The sequence below is a fragment of the Callospermophilus lateralis genome, chromosome 2 (genome assembly GCF_048772815.1).
Source record: "Callospermophilus lateralis isolate mCalLat2 chromosome 2, mCalLat2.hap1, whole genome shotgun sequence".
Lineage (NCBI taxonomy): Eukaryota > Metazoa > Chordata > Mammalia > Rodentia > Sciuridae > Callospermophilus > Callospermophilus lateralis.
Window position 1 is genome coordinate 194,447,177 of NC_135306.1, and position 9,008 is coordinate 194,456,184.

Below are 9,008 nucleotides of genomic sequence, written 5' to 3' on the forward strand. Positions count from 1 at the left end.
ATCATAGATATTAAAATCTGTAACTAAACATCTAACTTGAAGTATAATTTATGCAAATTGACCTAAGGTAGGTGTACAGAACATTACATACAAAACAGGAGAACATATATTCTTATCAAGTGCACAAACGTATATTTTCCAGGATAAATTCAATGTTAGACCATATTACAAGTTTAAACAAACTGAAGTTAAATAATATCAAGCATCTTTTCTGATGATAATGGTCAATGATAACAAAGAATTCAAAGAATTTACAAATAAATGGAAATTAAAAGGCCCTTAAATAACTAATGGACCAATAAACAAATTAAAAACCAAGGTAAAAGATGTCACTCAGATTTGGAAGCATATTTCAGTGTTAGAGCTTGTGCATAGCATGTGCAAGTAACTATATTTAATCCCTAGAATCCCACAAAAAACTATTTTCATACTAACAGAAATGGAGATGCAACAAATCAAAACAGATGAAATGCAGTAAAAGCAGTTTCAAGAGGAAAGACTATAGCAATAAAAACGTAATCAGAACGGGGGGGGGGGAATAATACTGCTTTCTGAATCCTTCAAGGAAACATGCTGTCAGATGGCTGGTAATTCTGTACTTACAGCATAAAAGTGCAGCCAGTTTCACATGACCAGGAAATAAATCATAGCTCATAAGCATACTCTGATCCTCAAATTGGGATTTGTCCTTATTATCAAGAACATATCATTGAGAGGGTCTTTGGAAGTCAGTGTTCATGGGAAGCCCAATAAATGATATGGTATCATAGGTACTAATATAAAATAGCGGTAAGTAGATGGAACTGGCAACTGCAAAGGCATTTATTTCAACATACACAGGTCCTCAATACAGCCAAAAGTGTTGTATTTTGGACTGGAATTGGAAGAGAGTTGCCTTGATACTAGGAATCCACAAATTTTGTTGCAAATGAATAATTTAAAAAGTATATAAGTACTGCTTCTTGGCTCACAAATTAATTTCTTATCAAGAAAAGTCATTATGCCTGTCACTTTCTCATGAATTTTTAGTACACTTTTAAGTCAAAATACTTATTTTTTTTTAACATGGAATGATTATAGAGATTGGGTTCCTGAAAAACAGATAAAGAAGTAGACAAGCAAACAAAGAAAAACTATATTTATCTGGCTCTACACACCCTTAACGTAGGCCCTATTTTTAGAAATAATAATTTTATGATGAATTAGTAACACTGATGACAAACTATTTTTTGACAGAAACGACTAAGCCAATGGTGAGATTCGTTTGGAAGTGTGCCTGTGTGTAAATAGCAGGACTGATAATAAGATAGTGAGGGAAGCACAGTAGTGTGGGATTATATCTACTAGATGTTAGAAAATGTCTTAAATCTTTGCCTTTAAAAAAAAATAGCTGCTATAAACTAAGTAACAAAATTTCTAAGGAACAACAGAGAAACTGCCCTGAAATTAAGTTCCCCATTGTTAGAAAATTAGTATCAATGTTGTGATTTTAAAAATGGTGAGGATTAAATTCTAATTTAATTTAGAAGACTTTAATTCTGGGAAGAATCAAATAGCTGCTTGGAAAATTGCTATGTTTCTCTCTTTTACTCTCTAAAATTTCTCACATCCCCTTGGCTGTGGCTTCCTCTATCTGTGTCACTCTTTTCTGCACCAATCCATACTTACAATCTTATTTTCATGTTGTCCTACTCTCTTCCTCAAACAGAAAAATTATATATATATATAATGAATGATAAAGAAACAAAGGACATTATTATCCTAATAAATAACGTGGCAGATGGTAATCGCAGTTAAAAGTGAGAACCAGAATTCCAGAATGAATTTCTGGAAACTTGCGACTGAGTCACATTGTCAAAAGATCATTTCCCCTCACAGTGTGAGGTCCAGGTCTAGTGATTCTTTATATGAAAGTACACTTCAAAAAATTCACTTGAAGGATATAATGCCAATTCTTTTATTCTATAGATGAATAAAGTGATGACCCTTCTGCACTTTAAGTTTTCTGATGAATCACTTCAGTTCTGCATTTTTCTATACAATGTGAACAGATATAAAACAGATAAGGGAAATTGTTTAAAAACTCTGTAGAGTCACAAACTTTTTAGTGTGGTTCTTCTATGAAGGGATCCAGTGACCTAAATCCAAGTGACCCTTAAAGCCTTGGAATCAATATAATATTCTAATTGAGCAAACAGACCTGCCACACTTTATTTTTTGATAAAATAAGAAGAAAAAAATTCAGTTCCTTTTTAAAAAGTGTTTTTTTTTTAATTTTGAAAGAATGGGATATCAGAATTAGGGGATGAAAGGAAAGCTCATATTTTGATTTAATTCCTAAGTATTTGAAAATTGACACAGAAAATATGTCATTCTTAATAATAAGCACTCATTGTTAAAAAGTTGTTAAAAGTACCAAATACCCCTAGATATAATGTTCTATTCCTAAACATGAAGGAAAATGAAAACATCTTCAAATCCAGAATCCATATTAAGAAAAAAAGAGGAAGAAGAACAAACTGAAAACTTGCCGATAAATAAAGCACTCTAATTGCTCAGGCACATAAGCATTTTGCAAACAAAATCTATGGAAAATTGAATTGCCACATGAATGGCAAGTATACAAACCCTGGGGAAAAGCAATTCTACTGATACATGACCTCTCACCAAAACCTCTTTAAAATCAGCTGGAAATCTAAGAGGACACTTTGTTATTTCTCTTTTCCATTAGACCATGTTGAAGGCTGCACTCAAGAGGGGGTGGAAGCATTCACCATCTGGACTGCAAGAGATGCTCTTCCTCTCTCTTTTAGATGTAGAAGGAAGAGTTACATGTAAACATCACATTTTGGCCTCCACCAAATAGACTTTTCCATAGACAATAGGAGGTTATCATCACTATAATTTTGAAGGAATTGATAAATGGTGAGATTTATAATTCAAATGTTTATATTTTGAGAAAATGGTTTAAAATTATGGTATAAGATTTAAAAGTGCTGGTGTTGTAGTTGGGCTAATGTGTTTAATGCAATGCATGGATCTATCAATGACAGGTGAGTGTACCTGGCTAGTTTCAAAACCTTTCTAATTTCCAGACTCCTCATCTTTAAGAGGATTAAAAATATTACTAAGTTCTAATATATAGAAACAAATAAAATACATGTGGAGCCTGTGAGACACCAGTTGATTATATAATAAGTGCTCAATAGACAGCAGCTATGATAACAGAGTGAATCACTTTTTATTTAGGGGCATGGATTACTCCAAATCTCATGAAACTAGAATTATGTCCAGTTTTGCATTTTCAAGATAAATCCACATAGTTTAGAAATACAACTAATTTATGCTATTGTCTTAGCTCTCCAGTAACATTTTACTTACAGTATTAAAGTTCTTATTTACCATACATGTCCTAACACTTTTTGTCCTGATGTTTTACATTAAAATGTAGGATATTCTGAAGATGTATAAAACAGACTGGTGTTGGAACATGGGAAATTTAAGCCCTTCCGTGACATTTACCGTTTTGGAGGGAATCTAAAGTACCATTTCTAAAACCACACACTAACGAATGTACCTGGAAGGACATTGTAGGTAAGGAAAAGTGACTCATGCCACAGAATAGAGTCTTCTGATTTAAAATGTGTCCACTTAATTTTCCCTATGACCATTTCATGTCCAACAGTGTTATGGGCCTGGCTCAGAACTGTTTTAAAAGTCTTAAATCCTTGAAGAGCTGAACTACTGGGTTGCTCATTATGGTGACCTTTTCTTTTAAAATGTGCTAAAGCACAAAGATAACAGCAAAGAAGTCTCAAACTGCCACCAGGAAGGGCAAAGGTGCAAAAAAAAGGGTAATTTTTACTTATTTTTTTTTAAGTTTCCCGAAATAGTAAGAAAATGAAAGTTGAAACATTTAGGGAAATCAGCAGAGTCACATAGAGAGGACAGAAAGACCGAAGTCTGAAGAAAGACCCAAAGTCAGGGAGAGGAGAATTTTAGCTACATAATTAAGGCATACATAATATACTGTTGCAGATAAAACACAATTTCCAGTTAAAACTACTGTGAATTTATGAAGCACATCAGGGAGGGTAATAAATAATGGAGTATTTATCTAAACCTTTATTTATAATAGCAGTATTTATCTTAAAAATATATGCAAATTTAACTTATATGTACAAACAAATGCATTTAAAATTGACTGTTCAAAATATGGTAATAAGAACTACTGATAATGACAACTGATTTAATTTTCCAGCTCACTTTGTGAGTATATAGACATTCCTTTAAAATAATGCTCAAGTCAATATTTCGCATCTTGATTTTGATCTATAATGTGCAAAGCATGCTCAAAATAATGTCTCATTAAGGGTTATTGTCACTACTTTATGGGACAGGGGGCTGAGACATAATTGTTGAATGACAAAAGATAATTGAATATTGAAGTTTTTATAGCAAATCTTGAACATTTTTTCTTCTTTCTAAATAACTTTTTGTATTGAAGTAAATTTAGATAATAAGAAAAGTAGCCAAGATAGTATAAAGAATTCCTGAATATTTCTCAGTACCAATACTATCATCTTGTATTACAATGAGCAATTTGTCAAAAAACTATGTCTTAACAAAACACAAGATTGTATTCAGTATTTATTTTTCACTACTGCTTTTTTTTTTGTTTCAGGTTTCAATACAGAATAACATATAATATTTAGAACAATTACCCATTAAGTGATATAGAACCCTAAATTTTGTCACCATAAACCAAAAGGACACTTTGCTTTCCATCGTCAAAAGTTTTTAACAACCACATTTAGGGCAGGCCCAAGATGATTATAGTCATTTTCCTGATCGAAGCTTCCAGTGGGCTATGGTCTTAGCATGTAGCCAAGGTCATAAATATCCTGATTCAGTGTAGGTACTCAAGATTATAAACATTTGTGTGTGAGCATGCACCCAGTTATGTAACCTGTTGGCAGGGTGTCTTCTTTGGCCTGCATATATTAAAAAAAAAAAAAAAGGCCTATGGAAATGGCTCAGGGAGCTAAATGAAATTGCTGGGGCTAAATGGAACTGGCTGGGCCAAAACTGGCTGGAGCTGGAGTCTGCTGCCACCTTTGAATAAAGAATGTTCACTCACTAAAAAAAAAAATAAATAAAAAAATAAAAAGTTTTTAACAATTTGGAAGTTCTTTGTCTGAACAAAGAAAAGGTTGGTTTGCTAATAATTAATGAATATTTTGATGCTAAAATAGTCTTAAAATTTGTTAGTTAAGGAGTTGTAAGCATAAAATTTATTATTCATTTAATATAGAGATTTGGTCTTTTGTAATTCAATCAAATTTTTTTTTCTTACAACAAAGCTGCATGAAATAGGAGTGTGAGAATATATAGGGTATGAGGGCCATAAAAATGTTTTAAGGCATTATTGAGGACATTTAAAACGTGGTGAATATATTTCTGTGTCTTTTAATGCATTGTTGTTTTCCTGCCCATGTTCTTATCTAAGTCTCATAGAATCTCACCACAAACTTATTATACCCACTGTAAGGGAAACCTGAGGCTTTGAGAGTTTTATGAATTTTGAAGTAAATGTTTAATGCCAAACAAGTAAAAAGACTTGAATTTGAGTTCAAATTTGCAAGAGTCTGGAGCTGACATTCTTATTTATGTCACTTTATTCTCTTTCCTGCTTCGTCCCTGGGCTAAGCAGACCACTACTGTGATTACATGTTGATTTTAACTTTAAATAAACGGCTTCTAGGTGGTCCAATAGCCTTGTAGGTTTGGTTGACATTCCTGTTCTCTTGGTGACAATTTTTAACTGAATATGGAGTGTATAGTACAGGAAACATTTACAGATGTCTAAATCATTGGGAAATAATGAAAATAGTTGTTTTAAATTAAGATCAAGTATAAATTCTAACATACTCAGTTGTATATTTTTAAATCTCATTGACATTTCTGGTAACTGTCATTCATAAAAATCAACTCATTTATAACACACTAATTCTATAATTCTTTCATTCACCTATTTAACAGGCATATGCTTATGCATACATGTACACATATATACACACATCCTATTGGACATATTATTAGACATATCAGTTACACATGTAGGTGAGAACACAGTCATCCTTCAAGACTGTGTGTAAAATAAAAAAATAAATCAAAATCAGGAATCATTATTATCCAGGTGAAACATGAATTCAACTTCTGGTTCCACATCTTTTTTTCTCCTTCATCAAGATGCCTCTTTCACACATGAACAAAGGAATGAGAGGTATTAACTTTTAGAGGGTAGATGGATCCTGTAGAAAGGTCACCCCTACTTTGAGGTCCTTGCTATAAATAAAAAATCCCCACCTCTTTCCATGTTGATTTTATGACAAGGGCTTGCATGGGACATGGAGGTTATGTGTTAAAATCCCACATCTAGCAACCATTGTTGACTTGAACATTGTTGTCTTTAAGAATGAACCTTTCATCATTGACATAAGATAATAAGACCCAGCAGATAACTTCCAGCAGTGAGTTCAGAACAATTGCTTTTCTTGCATTATTTTATTTACTCATCCAGATGGCACTGATGTTTTTTTTTTATTTTTATAAACATTTCAAAATGATGAGTAATAAAAAAACCCCACATAGTCTGTACTTTTATATGTGATAAGTGTAGAGTTAAGTTCCTTTGCATAGGTATTTCTCTTTTATAAAAATGAGTTAATTCACTTAAAGTTCCAATTCAGTTCATAGGTTCAAAGAAATATTTGAAGAGCAGCTGTGGTTTTCAATGGCATCTTAACTGCCTGCTATTTCTTCTCTTGTATCTAAGGCAGTCTTCTGATGAGGGATGGCATCAACTAACCCAGCTCCTGTTCCATGCTATGCAGTAATTCACTTCAGGAAGTCACCACTGCTTAATCAAAGCTGGCGTTTGAGATTAAAAACTACTTCTCATCTATACGGCAACTGTCACCCATATTGATGAACTTTTCCTTCAACGTTATGCAAAACCAAAGTATTGTAACTGAGTTTGTGCTCCTGGGGCTTTCACAGAATCCAAATATTCAGAAAATAATATTCACAGTATTTTTGTTTATTTATATTGCAACTGTTGGGGGCAACATGCTGATTGTAGTGACGATCCTATGCAGCCCTGCACTGCTGGGCTCCCCCCATGTACTTCTTCTTGGCATTCCTGTCCTTCCTGGATGCCTGCTTCTCCTCAGTCATTGCCCCCAAAACAATTGCTGACTCCCTCCAGAAGAGAAAAACCATCTCTTTTGAAGGCTGCTTGCTGCAGATCTTTGCTGAGCACTTCCTTGCTGGGGCAGAGGTGATCGTCCTCATATCCATGGCCTATGACCGCTATGTGGCCATCTGCAAGCCCTTGCACTACTCTGCCATCATGAACTGGAGGCTCTGTGGCATTCTGGTGGGGGTTGCCTGGACAGGGGGCTTCTTGCATTCCATCATACAGATTCTCTTTACTTTCCAGCTGCCGTTTTGTGGCCCCAATATCATCGATCACATCATGTGTGACTTGTACCCTTTACTGAAGCTGGCCTGCACTGACACTCACATCTTTCGCCTTTTGGTGATTGCCAACAGTGGGTCTATCTGCATTATCATATTTTCCATGCTGCTTGTCTCCTATGGTGTCATCTTTTTCTCTCTGAGAACCATTAGTTCTGAAGGGCGTCAGAAAGCTCTGTCCACCTGCGGATCTCACATTGCTGTTGTGGTTTTGTTCTTTGTCCCATGCATATTTATGTATGCACGACCTCCATCTGCCTTCTCCTTTGACAAAATTGTGGCAATATTTTGCACTATGCTAACTCCCTTGCTCAATCCTTTGATTTACACTTTTAGGAATAAGGACATGAAAAACGCCATAAGAAAAATGTGGAAGAGATTGGTGGCATTTTCTGATGCAAAATAAAGCATTAAACTTTTTAAATATTTAAAGCTAAGTGCAAAGAAGTCATTATTATCTCAGAAAAAAGATATTTTGTGTGGATTGATGTTATATAACTCCAGGAAATGCATGGGCGGGGGGTGGTCAGGAAATAACATGTCTACATTCTGATTGCTCAATTGAAACTTTGAGTTCCAACTCAGTATCCTTATGTGTAAATTAAAAAGAGTTGAATTTTGTGCTTACATAGAATGTAGTCATCAAAGAAGAAAAGAATGAAAAGATAAGTTACCCAACAATATGTGTGCCATTAACCCAATATTTTGAAAAACCTTGTGGAGGGAAGAAAAGTTTCATAAGAAACAGAAATTTAAAAGATTTCAAGTAAAACAAATGCTTATATTTAGGACAAATAATCTCAGCAACTGAGAAAAAAAAATAATCAACACTCAGCAAAGATAGGGAACCATCTATTTCCAGAACCTTAACTATATGTCTCCCTAGAGCATAGGATTTCCTTATTGAATAATTCCATTATCATCTTCTACAGAAGCTGAGTCACTTTTTGGATTTTGGGACATACTATCTGATTGTACAGTCCTGTTCAGGGATGAATTTTTCTTGGGTCCAGGTGACTACCTCTTATCTATCAGCTTGGAAGAAGGAGAGGAGGCAAAGTTCATAAGAGAGTCATCAATGAACATCGCTTCTGTGTATAAAAAAGGGGAAATTCTTGACAAACCATATTATTAGCAAAGCCAATTCCAAACCTGGCATCAGAGTAACTGATGTTTTTCCTCCTAAAGAAGATAATAGAAGCTAAGGTCATCTGAAAGTAATCAGAATTACTTTTCAATTTACTTAGTGATTTGAATTTTTTACCCAAGTAAAAATAGTTCTATTGGAACAATAATCAAGATAGAGATTATTCAAATTTAGGTACATTGCATGTGATTACCATAGAAAAACTTTGTTAGTCTAAGGTTGCTAAGCATCTTATGGAATAAACTCATTTAAACAGCTTATCCTAGAACTTCAACATTAATAAAATGTCTATTATACAAAATCAAAGTATTGTCACTGG

At 34.0% G+C, this 9,008-nt stretch overlaps 1 pseudogene; it reads left to right on the plus strand.

The window, feature by feature from the left end:
• The first annotated feature begins 7,011 nt into the window (after positions 1–7,011).
• LOC143391681 (olfactory receptor 4C15-like) lies at positions 7,012–7,948 on the plus strand (annotated as a pseudogene).
• Positions 7,949–9,008: the final 1,060 nt, after the last annotated feature.